The sequence below is a fragment of the Abramis brama genome, assembly GCF_963993115.1.
Source record: "Abramis brama genome assembly, chromosome: 7".
In the NCBI taxonomy this organism is placed as follows: domain Eukaryota; kingdom Metazoa; phylum Chordata; class Actinopteri; order Cypriniformes; family Leuciscidae; genus Abramis; species Abramis brama.
In genome coordinates, this window is record NC_139969.1 from 26,352,119 (window position 1) to 26,369,765 (window position 17,647).

The 17,647-nt window shown below is 37.5% G+C and overlaps 1 long non-coding RNA gene across 2 annotated transcripts; it reads left to right on the forward strand.

Annotated features, from left to right (window-relative positions):
- The first annotated feature begins 1,103 nt into the window (after positions 1-1,103).
- On the forward strand, positions 1,104-7,704 carry LOC311086790. Of its 2 annotated transcripts, XR_014607122.1 has the most exons (6): positions 1,104-2,277; positions 2,524-2,633; positions 2,729-2,772; positions 3,876-3,940; positions 5,530-5,631; positions 7,420-7,704. It is a non-coding gene; the product is annotated as an uncharacterized lncRNA (long non-coding RNA). The 2 variants fall into 2 exon arrangements; XR_014607123.1 differs by lacking the exon at positions 5,530-5,631 and having other exon boundaries at positions 1,429-2,277.
- The last annotated feature ends 9,943 nt before the right edge of the window (positions 7,705-17,647 follow it).

A 17,647-nucleotide genomic window follows, 5' to 3' on the forward strand; every position in this document is an offset into this window, starting at 1 on the left:
CCAATGTTTCATGATAACAAAAGAAGAACATTCTACTTGCAACATTTTGAGCATATTTTGGGAATGTTGTTAAAGTTAAAGTTTGTACAATGATCTCAATATAACATTGTCCCAATGTTTTGTCATAACAAAAGAAGAACATTCTCTCTGTCACATTAGGAAAATGTTTTGAGGATATCATTGAGAGATGAGATGTTGAATGTTCTTTATAAAACGTTCTTGTAATGTTATGTGTTAACACAATTAGAACATTTTAATTGCAACATTTTAAGGATGTTTTGAGGATGTTGTTGAGATAACAGATTATATAATGTTCTCAGTAAAACATTGGCACAATGTTCCATAATAACAGAGGAGGAACATTATCAAATCAACGTTCGTAAAATGTTTTGAGGATATCACTGAGACCTGAGATGATGAGTGTTTTTAAAAAAAATTCTTGTAATGTGACGTGTTAACAAAACTAGAACATTTTAAATGTAACATTTAGCAATCAAACTACACAATTATTGTTAAATTGAGCTTGCTGGTCTGACAGCAGGCCAACAGGGTTCACGATGGAACATATGGTGCGTTTAAGTCCTCCTGGGAAGTTTGTATTCATGAGGTTTTACAATTTTGTTTAATGTTTTAAATTAATGAAGCCACTGTAAACTTTATCATCACATATTATACTGTTACATATTAATGCTATCATATTTTGTGCAGGCATTAGCTTACTTCATTGTCACTGCTGAATACCTAAGTATAGTGGTATCCCACAATGTTTCCCACTGACACACCCCTAACTCTTCAAGATCGGGGTTAAAGAAAATCCTGAGCTTCCTACTCATATTCTCATCATTGTGGTGGCGTTCAACTTGTAAATACGATCTTTATGACATGACTTGAATGCACCAATAGCTCTAGCTTAATTAGGGACAATCCATACAAACACTCTTTGCTAAAATACATTACAGACTGTCACAGTAAGAAGTTATTCGTCCTGTATCAACGCTAAAGGCCTAACCACTGCAGTCAACACCTTGGAGTATCCATGCTGTTAAATAAAAGTCTGTAGACAAGGGTTAGGGTTAGGGTTAACCTTAATCCTTAATTTCTAACCCAGACCCGGTTTCACAGAGTTTAGATTAAGCCAGGATTAGGCCTTAGTGCATTTAATTAGCTTTTAAAAATGTGCCTTAGAAAAAAGAAAAAGAAACATTACTGGTGTGCATCTTGAGACAAAATAATGGCACCGACATATTTTAAGATATGTCAGTGCAAGTTGCTTTCAGGTAAAACAGCTCAAACGTGCATTTTAGTCTGGGACTACAGGCTTAAACCTTGCCTGTGAAACCCGGGGTATATGTTGCAACTTGTATAGAATTATGCCAATGTTACCAAAGTGTTGTGTTGGACAGAGGATTAACCCTAAACCAACAGGTTGTGTAACTGTGCCACACAGGGTGAAAAGCAAGTTGACATTATTAGGCATAAGAGTGTTTCTAAAGGAAAGGTCAATATTTTGTTAAAGTGCAAAAGGATCATTATGGGTCACATGAATGTATCTCTAATGTTACCATGATACCAATCCATTAGTTTTTCATGTAGGTAGGTATACAGAATTGTATATGAATAGCCTATACATATGCAATGTTTGCTCTGTTTAATATATAATATGTTTGCTCTTTTAAACTGCTGTTTGGCAGAGCAGTGGTAAATATATGTTGTTATACATGGTATATATTATTTGTGTAATTTATTATTATTATTTATATGTTATTGTAAGTTTATTTATTTTTTATCATGCACTGCAATGAAGACACCATTTAACCAATTGATTAAATATAACAGCCAGCTTACAAATACAACTAAATAAATAGCCGTGCACATTTTTTTCATATTCTTTCTTTTAAAACATGTAATCTTTTCCTGTAATTGCAATGTTACCACATTATTGGCTGTCTCTTCGAGTTGTTTTGAGCATGATTGGCTATTCAGACTGTCATCCAGGAATCTGGCCAATGGCAGCTATGCGCGCCTTTTACTGGTCAAGTTTGAAGTTTGAATATTCGTCTGTTAGAGTGAGAGTGTGTGTGTGTGCGCGCTGCTGCTGCTCGGGAGGATCTTCAGTACTAGCCTCCTTCGGTTCTGTGGCTTTTACATTGTTTAAAACATGGATTATTTTGCATCGTACTGTTACATTTTTATTTTGAGCGAGTTGCGGGATGTAAATGGACAACGAATTTTAACAACGTAGCCTACGTGTAACGGACATATTGCAATCTGCGGAAGGTAAATAACTTTATTTTATATAAAAATACATTCTGCTACATCAAAATATAGTGTGTTAAATTGAGAAGCTAATTTTAAATGCGACTAGAGCAATATCGATATTATGTCAATGTTTCAGGCTGCATGTGTAACGTTAGGCTAAATATTGTCAGCTAAGTTAGTTTTTGATAAAAATAAATAAAAATAAACCTCAGCATAGTCTGAGCTTTACAATGAGTGAACTGAGAACATTGTGTCTTTATACAGAGAGGAACTCGACCCACACTATGAAAACTAGGCTTTTGAATGATCGCGGGATATCGGCCTAACGTTACCGTCAAAATGATGAGTCATCATCATAATATGTTTTTGAGCTGGTGAGTAAAAATTTGCAAGCTTTTTATGTCTCTTTTAGTAAGTAAATACAAATAGCTAATAATATTGCTGTATGTGTGTGTTTCCCATTATCCAGGAATTTTGGGAATAAATTATCCAGCCACATGATCTTCAGTTGCGGTGAGTATTGTCATAGTAAAATACACGTGAAATAGAGGCAGAACATGTAAACTCTGCTCAAAGGCACACTGGTCCAAACCCTCCAGTCAAAATTGTACCTGTCTTCTTGATATGAGTTTTTATGGGCCTAGCTGACCCAAACATAAATGTCCTTTCAAAATGAAATTATTTTCAAACCTGTATGACTTACTTCTGTGAAACACAAGAATGTTGGGAATAAAACAACATTGGAACCCATTTTATGGAAACAAATGTTCCCAATGTTTCATGATAACAAAAGAAGAACATTCTACTTGCAACATTTTGAGCATATTTTGGGAATGTTGCTAAAGTTAAAGTTGTACAATGATCTCAATATAACATTGTCCCAATGTTTCATGATAACAAAAGAAGAACATTCTCTCTGTCACGTTAGGGAAATGTTTTGAGGATATCATTGAGAGATGAGATGTTGAATGTTCTTCATAAAACGTTCTTCTAATGTGACAAGTTAACACAATTAGAACATTTTACTTGCAACATTTTGAAAAAATAAAATAAACCTCAGCATAGGAGCTTTGCAATGAGTGAACTGAGAACATTGTGTCTTTATACATAACATAAATGTCCTTTCAAAATGAAATTATTTTCAAACCTGTATGACTTACTTCTCTGAAACACAAGAATGTTGGGAATTAAACAACATTGGAACCCATTTTATGAAAAAAAAACAAAAAAACAGTGAAGTCATTTCTCAAGATATCTTAATTAAGGTTATACAAAATAAATTCATACAGTTTTGGAACAACATGGAGTACCGGTAAATAACGATAGAGAGTCTATTTTTTGGATGAGCTGTTCTTTTTAGGACATGTTCCCAGGGTCCTTTGCTAAATTAACCATGGTTTTTATTATAGTAAAGTGTAGAAACAATATTTTTATGGTGGATTGATTACAATAATTTATTACCATTTAGTTAGTGTAGCAAAACCATGGTTAATGTTAGTAAGGGTTCTCCAGATTTATATAGCCTAACACTTAAGGAAAACATAAAAAATGGTCCTATGTCACCCAGATCAATAGTCTGTTAACACACATTAACACACTTTTTACATTTTCTTAAGATCAAGCATTGGACCAATGTTTACGGAGCAGAACAGGCACCAACAGAGAAACAAGTCCATCACTAGTAAGTATCCACTGCATTTTATAAAACCGTAGTCAATTTTAAACGCACAATGCACTCCAAAATAAAAATGATCTATTTTTTTCTCCCTCGTGCCAGATTTATATCTGTCCCAGATTTATATCTGACTTTCTTTCCACAGAGATTTTTAGAAAAATGATCATTAAAGAGAATCATATAAAGAGAAATGTGGGAGGAGCTTGAATTTATTGCCTAGCCCTGTTTGTTTGAACCGCGAGAGCCGTCAAAGCTTATGCTACTCCTATGTCATGCACCGACAAGAGCCTTTTATAGTCAACACGTCGGACGCAAGCAACTTGCAGTTTTGCCCCCACCAACAACGCATAGTATTGCATACAACGGTGCGTCGCGTATCAAAAACTGGGACGACACATTTTTCTACTCATAGACGCATATGGCGGCCGAAGTGTAGTGATGCGTAGCCTTGCAGGCGCATATGCGTATCGATGCGTTGACTAACTCTTTGGGCGTAATTTGACTTGCATATGGCTGTCTGCTGGAAGCTAGTTATTTAAGTCGATAAAATTATAAATATGGTAGGGCTGGGGGAATTAACACGTTAATCTTCGCGATTAATTTGAGATGCTTAACGAGTTTATAAAAAAAATGCAATTAACGCAGCACTTTTTTTGCCTCATTTTAATGACTTCCTGTTGCGGAAAAGGCTGCAAAATATGCCGTCCCGCCCCTCCGTGTTCGGCGATCAGGTTTTATTCTCGCGCAGCTTTCATGACCGGGTCTTTTCCGCTCCGCGCTCTCCATTCCGTGTGTGTGTGTGTCGGCGCACTGACACACACACACAACACTGAGCAAACATTGAGCTCTTTGCTCAATGTTCTGCTCCGTGTTTGCGCTGCGCGTTCTGCTCTGTCGTTAACGGCCCAAACGCTCCAATCATGTACCGATCATGCACTGGAAAAGCAAAGTCAAATAACGTGAAATTTCTCAGTAGTAGACTTCTGTGAAATAGCCCTACTGAGCTGGTATAGTCATGCTGGCAACAATGGTAAAATTACCTGCTCTGATCACATGCTCTTGTAATAATAGCTTTGTAGGACTATGTTTTATTTTGATAATTAGAAAAAAAAAATTATAATAATAAATTGTTAAATTTATTATGTTGATTGATTATTGAAAATAATAATATATTGATATATTGATGTTTAATATTATTTTAATACAGGGCTATTTTCTGTTCCTTTTTTTCCTTTTTGTTGTTTAATTAGGTTATTCTAAGTTTAAATATTGATGATTACAAGCTTGGGGGAAATGCAATTAATTGCATTTAATTACAGCAAATTGTGTAAATAATCAGTTACTTTTTTTAATCGATTCCCAGCCCTAAAATATAAAATATGGATATGTTTCTTACACAAACGCATCACTTCGCTTCACCTTTCGCCTTTATTAACCTGCCAGAGCCGTGTGGAGTACTTTTATCATGGATGGATGCATTTTTATGGACTTGTCAAAAAAATCCCACAGGGAGCTACAGAATAAGAAATCTTTGAAGTCCACTTTTTTACTGTCTGTTTCCATCAGTAAAATTACAGTTTTTTTTTTTCTCTCAGAATTGTGAGGCAAGAACACACAATTGCAAGAAAATATCAGAATTGTGAGCTGTCTTTTTTACTCCCCTCAGAATTCACCCTTCGAGGGAGTTTGATTGACAGGTATTTTTTACATTTTTATTTTACCAAAAATATTTTTTTCTAAAAAAATTACACAAATTAAACGTTGAGACTTTGTTTCAACTTTCATATCAAAAGTAACCTGCTCTGTCTTGTCTCTGCGTTTAAACGTTTCAGCGTTTTTTCTGTGATCCGCAATGTATTTTTCATTGCGTGACAACATGATGTGTGGCGTGAGAGCGCCATGGCTTGTTGGACATAGCAACAGTAACTAAAGGGGGCGGGTCTTTGCAAATTGCATTAACCATGGCTGCCTGTTAATTATCACTGGACTACTTCGCTCTCGCATCTCCCAAAAGTAAATTTTTTTTTGTTTTCTTGATTCCATTTGAATGGTTTAATTAAATTGCTATAACCAATTATTTAAAATGTAATGATTTAAGCAAAACGTTCTTCAAAGGTTAAACCAAACTTTTATTTGACGGATTGCCATGTAGACCTTTGAGTTTCTCTGTGTTTTATGATATGATGATAGTTTTTCTCAAATGAAGCTAAAATGCTGCTGAAGTGACTCTCAGAGCAGCTGTATTGATGAAGTGCATTAATGTTCTCATATAGAAACGACAGCAAAAAAAAAATAAGCCAGAATTGCTTTTTTTTCTCAGGTTTTACTAATTTATCCTGTGATTCTGACTTTCAAACGGCCAATTGCGAGTTTATATCTCGCACTTCTGAGAAAAAAAAGTTTGAATTGTGATTCGCAATTACCTTTTTTAAAAATTGTATTCCATGGCGGAAACAAGCTTTCATATGCACAGACAGTAGCTCACATTTAACATGCAGATTGTGCGCACACAGAAACCTACTGGAGCACAAAAAGTTAGTGTCAACACTGTCCTGTGATTTCTCAATAAGAAACAGAAGTTATAGCATATTTTTCTTTCTGCTTTTGAAGTAACTAAAACTTACAGCTTAGCTAATAGCAAAGAGACGATTCACAGGTATGATTAAATCACACTAGAAATTGTTCTATCTCAAATGCAGTACTACTTTATCTGTATCTGATTTAAAACAAGCAGAAATCTGTAAGAAATGTAACAATCCATAGACAATATAACTGATGAAAATGAGCTGTTACATCAGAGCAAAAGCATCGTGGGCAGTGCTGTGACATGCTGCAGCTGTGCTCAAGGCTACCTGAGTTCGAGGTTCACACTTCTCAAGCCAAGTTTGTAGTTTGTTAAAATAATTTAGCCTCTAGTTGTGTTATTAAAGGGATACTCCACTTTTTTTGGAAATAGGCTCATTTTACAACTCCCCCAGAGTTAAACAGTTGAGTTTTACCGTTTTCGAATCCATTCAGCCGAGTTTCTGATATTTGGAAGAATATCAGTAACCAGACAGTTTCTGGTCTCATTGACTTCCATAGTAGGAAAAAATATATACTATGGAAGTCAATGAGACCAGAAACTGTCTGGTTACTGACATTCTTCTAAATATCAGAAACTCGGCTGAATGGATTAGAAAACGGTAAAACTCAACTGTTTAACTCTGGGGGAGTTATAAAATGAGCCTATTTCCAAAAAAAGTGGAGTATCCCTTTAACATGTATATAATGGATTAAGTATATGTTTTAAATTACAGAAACAAAATAGATACTCATAAGGTATCATATTTATACTTTTAAATAAACTAATCTAATTAATTTCTGATTAATAATTAGGCTGGCTAATTTTGAAAGTTTTCAAAGTCAATATTGCTTGTGATCTTAATATGTAATATGTATTTGTATTATTTTTGTTTACACTGTTGCATGATCTTCTTTTATAGGCTATGAGGAAAAACTCTACCATGCACACAGAGAATGGAGCTCAATTCTGCTAACTGGGATAGCAGCTGAAAAAGAAGAAGAGAAGAACAGTAGAACACCTATTAATGCAGATGACTTTATTCTTTTTCTGCAAGAACCAAGACAACCAAAGACTGATGATGAGCGCTCTGAGCAAACAGCAGTCAAGACGTGTGATTGCACATTGGACTTTACTGAGTTCTTCATTTAATGTTGGGCATCTACTGTACGCAGAACTTCTAATAATTTATGTGAATGCCATTCATAAACCTTAGATTTTTGTTTTATTTTAGAGATTAATAAAATTGTATGTTTTAACAATGTTATAGCTAAGCATTTTTTATGTTTAAGAGAACATTTTGGGAACAAAAATAAAACTTCCCACTAAAAAATTTATAAGAATGTTAAGTAGTATTTTTAAGAGTATTTTTAGAGAATGTTATCCTAACTTTTAGAAGAACGTTCTAAGAATAAAAATAAAACTTCCTGCTAAAAACTTTATAAGAATAAAGGGATAATGTTCTAAAAATGTTATGATTAAACATTTATAGAAGGTCATCATCACAAAACATTTTTAGAGTGTTCTTAGAGAATGTTATCCTACCTTTTAGGAGAAATAATGTTCTAACAATATTATTATTAAACATTTTTATAATGTTGTAAAAAAAAATGTTATCTGAACTTTTAAAAGAACATTCTGGGAACAAAAATAAAAACACCCCCTGAAAACTTTCTAAGAACGTTAGAGAATAATGTTGTAAGAATGGTACACCTAAACATTTTAAATAATGTTATCCGAACATTTAAAAGAACATTCTGGGAACAAAAATAAAACTATCCGCTTACAACATTATAAGAACGTTAGAGAATAATGTTATAAGAATGTTATTACTAAACATTTTAATAATGTTTTTAGAAAATGTTCTCTAAACATTTAAAAAAACATTCTGGGAACAAAAATAAAACTACCCGCTGAAAACGTTCTATGAACATTAGAGAATAATGTTATAAGAACGTTATTACTAAACATTTTAATAATGTTTTTAAAAAAATGTTATCCGAACATTTATAAGAACATTCTGGGAACAAAAATAAAACTACATGCTAAAAACATTATAAGAACGTCAGAGAATAATGTTATAAAAATGTTACTACTAAACATTTTAATAATGTTTTTAGAAAATGTTCTCTAAACATTTAAAAAAACATTCTGGGAACACAAATAAAACTACCCGCTGAAAACGTTCTGAGAAAATTAGAGAATAATGTTAAAAGAATGTTACTACTAAACATTTTAATAATGTTTTTAAAGAATGTTCTCCAAACTTTTAAAAGAACATTCTGGGAACAAAACTAAAACTAGCCGCTGAAAACTTTCTAAGAACGTTAGAGAATAATGTTAAAAGAATGTTACTACTAAACATTTTAATAATGTTTTTAAAGAATGTTCTCCAAACTTTTAAAAGAACATTCTGGGAACAAAACTAAAACTAGCCGCTGAAAACATTTATAGAACAATACATGCTAATGTTCTTAGAACATTTTTAGAACAAAAAATTTCTAGCTGGGTATACGTCATCAATAGCGGTTCACTTCCGCGATTTGGTATGATTGCATTCATATCAGCAGCGAACCGTACCCGAGTTCACATGAACCGTACCCCAGACCACCTTTTTAAGCGGACTCGAGTATGGTTCGCGGGTGCGCACCCGAGTTCGGAAAACAGCGTTCACATCATCCAAACGAACCGAACTATGACGTCATTCGAACCCGGGTGCGCACCAAAAGTGCTAGTGTGAAAGCGCCCTAAGAGTGTAGTTACCTTATATTACCAGTATTTTCTTAAGGACGTACACTCTAAGTCCACGTAAGTGCACATACTGTAAAATAAAGTGCAGCCTTAATCAGTAATCATTGTTCATCATCTGTATATACAGATATCTGTATATTCATTGAACATTCTGCTCTTTATATCTCAAGGTTGTAAGTTCAACAGTTCATCTATTGGATGAAGTCATTTACGTCATTTTGGACCTTGATGCTCTGCCTTTGTAGAACATTGCACTTTTAGCACTGAGTAGGTGATGCTGTTTCCAGCTGAATGGGTCTTGATTTGTCAGAGGAGAGCACACTGCTCTACTAAGTGTGAAAACTCACTCATGAGGTGACTACAGCAATTGACAAGTGGCTCAATAATCCTAAGCCACAAGTGCTCCTCAAAACAGCACTTTACTGTGGCCTTCAAGTCTACTAACCTTTGCAGGGAAGTCAAACAAATTACTGTCTTAATGAGTATTTCACTTAAGGATTCTCACTCAGTGATCTTTCTTTGTATGTTCTGCAGAGTTATAGACCATGAAATCAGAAATAGAGTTGTAAGGCCAGTTCACAGATAACTAATGATAGTGATAACCATATAGTATATAAAAATCATTCTAAATGTAAAAAATAAAAAAAAATAGCACACCACAACTATAACGATAACAGCACAGAGAAATAACATTTGAATCCCTTTCACAACAATTTTTAAAAACATTAAACAGCCAATCAGAATCCACCCGAATTTAAAGAGCTTGAGCATTTAAAGCAACAGACGACATAAATGCAGCATGCAGTTATAATCAGAATGTTATTGTGCTCTGTTTTGATGCTAATATAGTTATCTTTATCGTTCTTGGTGTGAACAAGCTTTTAGTCAAATAAGAAAACTGCAGTCTTTTAAAAACTTCTATACAGCATTTCATTTCAAGTTGTTTTAAAATGTAACATACAATAATATAAAGAAATTCACATGACAACAGAAGCTCTTTTCTCAGTTCTCCTATTCAGACATGCTGCAAGGCATCCCAATAGTATAAGATAGTTGAATCACATATCACATAGTTTCACAGTTACATAATACTGTTGTATCTCTCTCTCGAGAAAGTCCTCGACTGAAACAAAGGAGGTGCTGCAGTTAAAATACACTTCATATTGTAAATCAATTCATCCATGTTACGGAAGGACTGTGTCAATGAAGCACACGACGAAGGATGATTCCAGGAAATAGTCTTTTAATCAAAACCCACAAGGAACAGGAAGAGAAACTCAAAAACAACCATCCAATGAGGAGGTTTACCATGGGAACAAATGAATGGCGGGAAACTGAACAAAAGAAACAAAGAATAGAGTCCAAAAACAAACAGACATGTAACAATCCAAGGTCTGAAATAAAAGACTCAATATGTAAGATGTACTGTAGCAGTGAAGCAAAGCATAAACCTCTATGAAATTGAAAGTAGAGCTGAATGATTCTTATATGAAAAAGATCACATTGACCTTTTCTTTCTGTCTTTTTTTCAGACTACAAAGAAAAGAAACAGATTTGAGTCTTTATTAAAAAAAGATTGTTCTGTGAGCAAGGAAATTGCACTGGTTTATAGTATTTTCGTTTGGATCATAATTTTACTTAGCAGTTGTTAACACTTATACAAACAATCCTATTATTTTATTATTTATAATTGTATGTATTATCAATTTGATTTATATGTCATATTTTTTTAGAATAAAAAGTTCATTTTTTATTTTTTTAAGAGTAATAAAAAAATCAATTATAAAGTGGCCTGTGGCTGTGAAAAATGAAATCCCTAGCTTAAATGGCAGAGTCATAATTCAATTCCAAGTTGCAGCCTGGTCTGATCCCATTATTTGGGGTCGGCTATTTTTTGGTGCCCATCTGTGTCTGTATGTATCAGTGTCTGATTTCATTGCATTTTAAAGGTTCTGCATTTAAACTGCACTAAATCAAGGGAAGTACGTTGCACTTTAATCTAATCTCTCGCTCTTTTAACTTCACATTTTTTAGGGACGTTATTTTATTTAGCAATCTCTGAAACAACACCATGTTCCGTTTTCTGTTTGAATATCAGTTTTCAAAGCGATTAATCTCTGAAAAGGTTACCAGATGCACGAATCTGATGGTCATTTGAAATCCTTTCGTGATGAGAGATACCTATTTTCTTGCCTAATAGGAAATCAAATCAAAGACAATTCCCTCACGGTGCTTCCTGTTCAGTGCATTTTTGATCTGCTTAAAAATGTCTGTTCCACTGAGTGAAGGTCTGCAAATTGCCAAAGCAATCAAGAGCACAAACTTTTCTCTGAAGTAGACAGCAGTAAGAGTTGTTTTGACATCTAGATAATCATTTTCTGCTTTTAAGGTTTAGACTACTTCTGTTTTATTTGTCTTGGCCTTTTATTTCATGACAGTGAAAGCTCCATTTGATGAAAAAAAAAAAAAAAAAAAACCATCAACAAAGTAAACAAAACAAGACAGACCAAGGATGTGACCACATATTCCAACCATAGCGTGATCTCAATACGTGTGTATTTTTACGTAAAGTGTATTTCTACCATACGTACATTTACTTACGTTTTATACACACAGAAACGTATAATACTGACGTATTTACAGCACTAAAACGTAAAATGTTTATGTATTAACAGCACAAAAACGTAAATTATTTACGTATGAACAACTCTACCGACGTACATATTTGTATGTATTCTTATTTATGCATATTAAAATCGTGGCATTAATGTTTTGACTCTATTGCATTCAAATGTCTTATCAATTACGTTTTCAGTCACATTTATGCACTTTAACTTACTCAAGAAATAGACTAATAACATTTCGCTCTGTTCGTCCCTTCTGCTGCAAACTCGTTTCAGAGGATTAACGTTAACGTTAGCCTACAGTTAAACAAGAATACACTTTAAAACCTTAAAAATACCTTATTTAATAGTTTAACCATTTTAATATTTAGTTTATTTACAGTGAGACACAAAATGCGTTTTCTCCAATAGAACAATAATACACCAAAACCCAACATAAATTCACAAAAGACATCAATTTTATTATACTTGATATAATCCAAATCTTTAGAATCCATACGTTTGCAAGAAAGAGATCCAAATTCAGCCCTTTATCCAGTGAGTGATCTTCATCTCCATTTCACAGGCTATCACAGCAGCGCAGTCCGTAACTGTCAAATCCCGCGCTCGTGATGAATTCAAATTCAAAAATTGCGCCCTCAAGAAGCGTTACGACATGTTTTACGGCAGTGATATCAAACGCTCATTGGCTCTCGTCTGTTCGTCTATGTTCGTCACAGATTGCGACATGCCGTATTTCAGTCGGTAAACTACATTGAAATGGAGAAGCGCGCGCCTTCACACAGAGCGAAGCCGGATTAACATTTTCATGTATTATTAACTTAAATTCTGCTCTGTACCTCATTCAAAACTATTATATACTGAAAGAGAGGACTGTGACTGCAACACATCGTCATGTGAACGACTTTTGGTACCGGTTTTGACATTTTCGCAATAAATAAATTATTGTGATTGTATGTTGTTTTTCTTCATAATTGTAGCCTATGTAGTTTTAAGAAATTGTTATGGGTAGCAGCTAGGTTTAGGGGTAGGAGTAGGATTAGCTGCTAACAAAATCTTTTAATGCTATATTGTTAATAAAATTGCCATTTCCCTACACTCTGTACGTTTTATCCTTTTAATATTCAGTATAAAATGGGTAACTTAATGTTATGTTTAGGTTGGGAGTAGGGTTAAGGCAAAGAGTATAGAAGTACCAAGAGGCAAAACTCAATAGAACGTTCCATTGCAACAAACGCACCCATGCGCAGAGCTGCAGCTCCGCCATCTTGGACTGAACGCAACACAGCTGTCATAGAATTGAACGATACCGGTTCAAATTCAAAAGCGGTTAAATGAACTAAAAAGTAGTTTCTAGTTTTTAATATCTCTAGAGCAGACATCCCATGTCTCCCGGAAGATCCGGGAGTCTCCCGCATATTGATAGCGGCTCCCTGATGCCCACAAATTAGCTAAAATCACCCGGAATCTAGAGCGAGCGAGCGAGCAAGAGCGCGCAGCTCCAAACCGTGTAACGTTAGAGCACACAGCAGAAAGGGTGAGGAAGCGAAATATCAACATATCAACCTAAAATGTGGAACACAACTTGTTCAGATTTTTTGCTTTCATTTTCTTGCAGTTCTAGAGTAAAATATATTTTGTAATATATATATTTTATATAAAATATAAATAATTATATTTTAAATTTGTACATTTTAATAAACTCAAACTTATATAACTTTTTTCTGTTTCACTTTCATAATTTATTTCACTTCAACAATAATCTGACAAATTAAAACAAGACCAACCATAGGTCTAAATTCCAAAGCATTCTTGAATTACAACCATTTAAGTTTGGATAGTGATTTTCATGTTTATGCGAAAAAAAGGTGACACTAGTTAAAGGGTTAATTTAGTGATAACAATGAATTAATAAAGCGGTCATTTGCCAGGTTAGGTGTTCATATATCTCTGAAAGTATGCGATTTAAAAAGCCCATTTCGAGTCTTGACAATTTCGACCAAATACATAACATTAGCAAACTGTTACTGCGGTTATGGGATAGCTTACATTAACGCTAGAGCACCTGTTATCGTTGACGTTAGCTCACTTTAAAGTTAATAAAAACCTTTTCTACTTTACCTCTCTGGATCTTTGGGGAATCTATGAAATGCTAGTTGATTGGTTGTACACTGGTAGTTGTTGCAGTTGATGGCAGAACACTGTTTTCTTTGTTTCCAATTATTTCCAGACATAATGTTAATGCTGTACAGTAGTTGTGCTAACGGTAAAGCCGTTGGTTCAGTCCAAAATGGCGGCCGCGCTACCGAAGCGCCACCTAGTGGCTGTTGTCAAAACTGCAACGGAGTTTCGCCTCTTGTTACTTCTATACTCTTTGGTTAAGGGATCTTCCATTTATCTATAAAACGGTAAAAGGTAAATTATACAGATATCTTAATGATATGAAAGATTCGTAAATATTTAACGTTTTGTAGCTGTAAAAACATAATAATGTTACGTTTAATTGTTGCAGATACGTCCATACAAACGTACAAAACGTACGTTCCCTTTCAAGGGAACTCGCGTTGCGTCGAGATTGACGCTATGGGGAACGCTTTGCGTGATGACGTCTTGAAGCACATGTAAAATCAGTCCAATGGTGTGGCGGAACGTCAGAGGCGGGTGACGTCACGTACCAGGAAGCTATAAAGCCTGCCCGAAAACAGAAAATGAAAGCTTTCTGAGTCTTCAGTTGCGCTCTGTGTTGAATCTGTCCTCTTTATTTGGTGTTGTCTGTCTAAATTATATATATATATTCAGTATGGCGAGTAAGCAGCAGCAGTTTAGAGTGTGTGTTCATCCTTGCCCGCGTTATTTAACGGGTGGTGATACTCACACTCTTTGTGTTGTTTGTTTGGGTGAAGAGCATGCCCAGTCAGCACCTGAGGGTGGTGGCTGTGTGCATTGCGACGCGCTTCCATTGCGTACGCTCCGATCCCGCCTGGCTCTATTTAACCAGGATCGCGTTCCACAGGGCTCTGGTCCCGCCGCTGCCGAGGCTCGGCGTCGATCTCAGACCTGGGGTTCGCAAATGGATCTGTCAGTGTATGTTGAGACGGGCTCTGCCTTATCTCAGCCTCTTTCTGACAGATCCAGTGCCTCTCATCAGGGTGTGGAAGCACGCGCTGCGGTTTCTTCCCCCCCGATGGAGGCACCAACACTGCAATTGTCCAGCTCTGAGGAGTTGGACGTTGTTAGTGTTGACGCTGAGTCTGCGGATTCGCCACCTCAGTCTCATGCGTTTGAGGAATTACTCGATGTAGTGACTAGAGCTGTCGAGAGACTATCTATTGAGTGGCCAGAAGATAGGCAGGACGTTCGCTCGAAAAGTAAGCTCGACGAACGTTTCCTGCCATCTCGTGCACAGCCTCAGCGCAGAAGCCTTCCGTTTTTCCCCGATCTCCACACAGAGGTGTCGAGATTGTGGGGGAAACCCATGTCATATAGAGTTTACAGTGCACAAACATCACACTACTCCACTATTTCCAAATATAAAGAGCATGGTTACGGGGAGATGCCGAAGGTGGAGGAGACGCTTGCGAGCTATCTCTCTCCAGCAACGGCATCTTCCCTGAAGGCTCCTGTGTTACCCACCAAGCCAGTCAGATTCACATCTTCCCTGATCAATAAAGCTTATTCCGCCGCTGGTCAAGCTGCAGCGTGTTTACACACAATGTCCCTTATGCAAGCATACCAGGCAGAATTACTGGGTGATTTAGATGAGGGCGGGGGGATTGGTCCTGAGGCAGTGTCCGAACTGCGTAGGGCCACAGATTTGTCTCTCAGGGCCACCAAGGAGACGGCTAAATCCATCGGCCGCTCTATGGCAGCCCTGGTGGCCACTGAGAGGCATCTGTGGCTCAATCTTAGCGATATAAAGGACAAAGAAAAACATTTTCTTTTGGATGCACCTGTTTCTACCTCAGGATTATTTGGAGATGCAGTGAATAGTGCTGTAGTTAAGTCTCAAGAAGCTTCTAAGCAGGCAGCCACACTTCAAAAACTTCTCCCCCGCCGTTCTTTCTATGAGGCTGCTGAGCGGGAGCAGCCTCACTCATCTAAAAAGAGCGCTGAACATCGTGCCACTCAAAAACAGAGCGTGTCCTCCCGTGCTCCCCCACAAAAATCACGGGGACACGGAGGGCGCTCTCAAACCCAGCAGTCTTCGAGGGGTAAGACGGATCTGCGGACCGTTATTACCGCCAAGAAGGCTGCTGGGAAAAAGTCCTGATGTCCGAGGGCTCAGGACGAATGAGGGTAGTCCCCCCCGAAGCAGAGCGGTTAACACCTCTTTTTACGGTGCCCGTCTCTCTTCGGTGCCCTCAGGGGACCGTTCTGCCAACCCTGCCGTCTCCGGTGTTTCAGGGCGCAGCGGTCTCCGGTGAGCACATATCTCAAGGACCACCCGGAAACGTAGTGGACTCGGGATGCCCGCCCCCTCTGAGGAGGGTGTTAGAGCAGTCCATTCAGTCGTTCCCTGCCGGTGCGCCGTTACAGGGCGACGAACCGACTACTCAACAGCAACAAAATCCAGAAACCAGTCTCGAGAGGCTGGTACCTCTAGTAGAATCTTTGACAGCGTGGAAGCTACTGCCAAATGTTTCTCGTTGGGTCCTGCAGACCGTAGAAAAAGGGTATCAGATACAATTCAAGAAACGCCCACCTCGGTTTATGGGGGTCCTACCCACAGTGGTGGGCCCAGAGCAGGTTCTGGTTATGGAACAGGAAGTAAACACTCTGTTAGAGAAAGGGGCCATAGAATATGTACCTCCCTCCAACAGGGAAACCGGGTTTTACAGCCGGTATTTCATAGTTCCAAAGAAGGACGGGGGATTGCGTCCCATTTTAGATCTTCGAGTTCTGAACGAGTCAGTCATGCAGCTCAAGTTCAAAATGTTAACATTGAGACAAATCGTGCCACAGATCAGGTCCGAGGACTGGTTTGTCACGATAGATCTCAAGGACGTCCATATTTCCATATTTCCATCCGTCCGTGTCATTGGAAGTTCCTGAGGTTTGCTTTCGGGGGCAAAGCATACCAATATCAAGTTCTTCCATTCGGCCTAGCTTTATCACCCCGCACTTTCACCAAATGCGTGGATGCAGCTCTGGCGCCCCTGCGCCTTCAGGGTATTCGCATCATGAACTACATCGACGATTGGTTGATTTTAGCTCAGTCGCATCAGATGGCGGTTCGACATCGAGATGTCGTTCTCGCCCATATGAAAGAGTTGGGGTTACGGCTGAACGCCAAGAAGAGTGTGCTTTCTCCACTTCAGAGGACCACTTTCTTAGGCGTGGTTTGGGATTCAGTGTCGATGCAGGCGCGCCTGTCACCACCACGTATAGAGTCCATCCTTGCAGCTGTGAAAAGTGTAAAGCTAGGCCAGCTACTCACTGTCAAACAGTTCCAGAGACTGTTGGGTCTCATGGCAGCAGCTTCCAACGTGATACCTTTTGGACTGCTGCACATGAGGCCCCTGCAGTGGTGGCTCAGGACCAGGGGGTTTTCCCCGAGGGGCAACCCATTTCGCACGATCAAGGTCATGCGGCGATGCCTACGTGCCTTGGTTATGTGGAAGAAACCTTGGTTCCTGTCCCAGGGCCCAGTGTTGGGAGCTCCTTGTCGTCGCAAACTGCTAACGACGGATGCTTCCCTCACGGGTTGGGGAGCGATCCTAGAGGGTCGCTCATTTCAAGGTCTGTGGGAAGACCATCATCGTTCTTGGCATATCA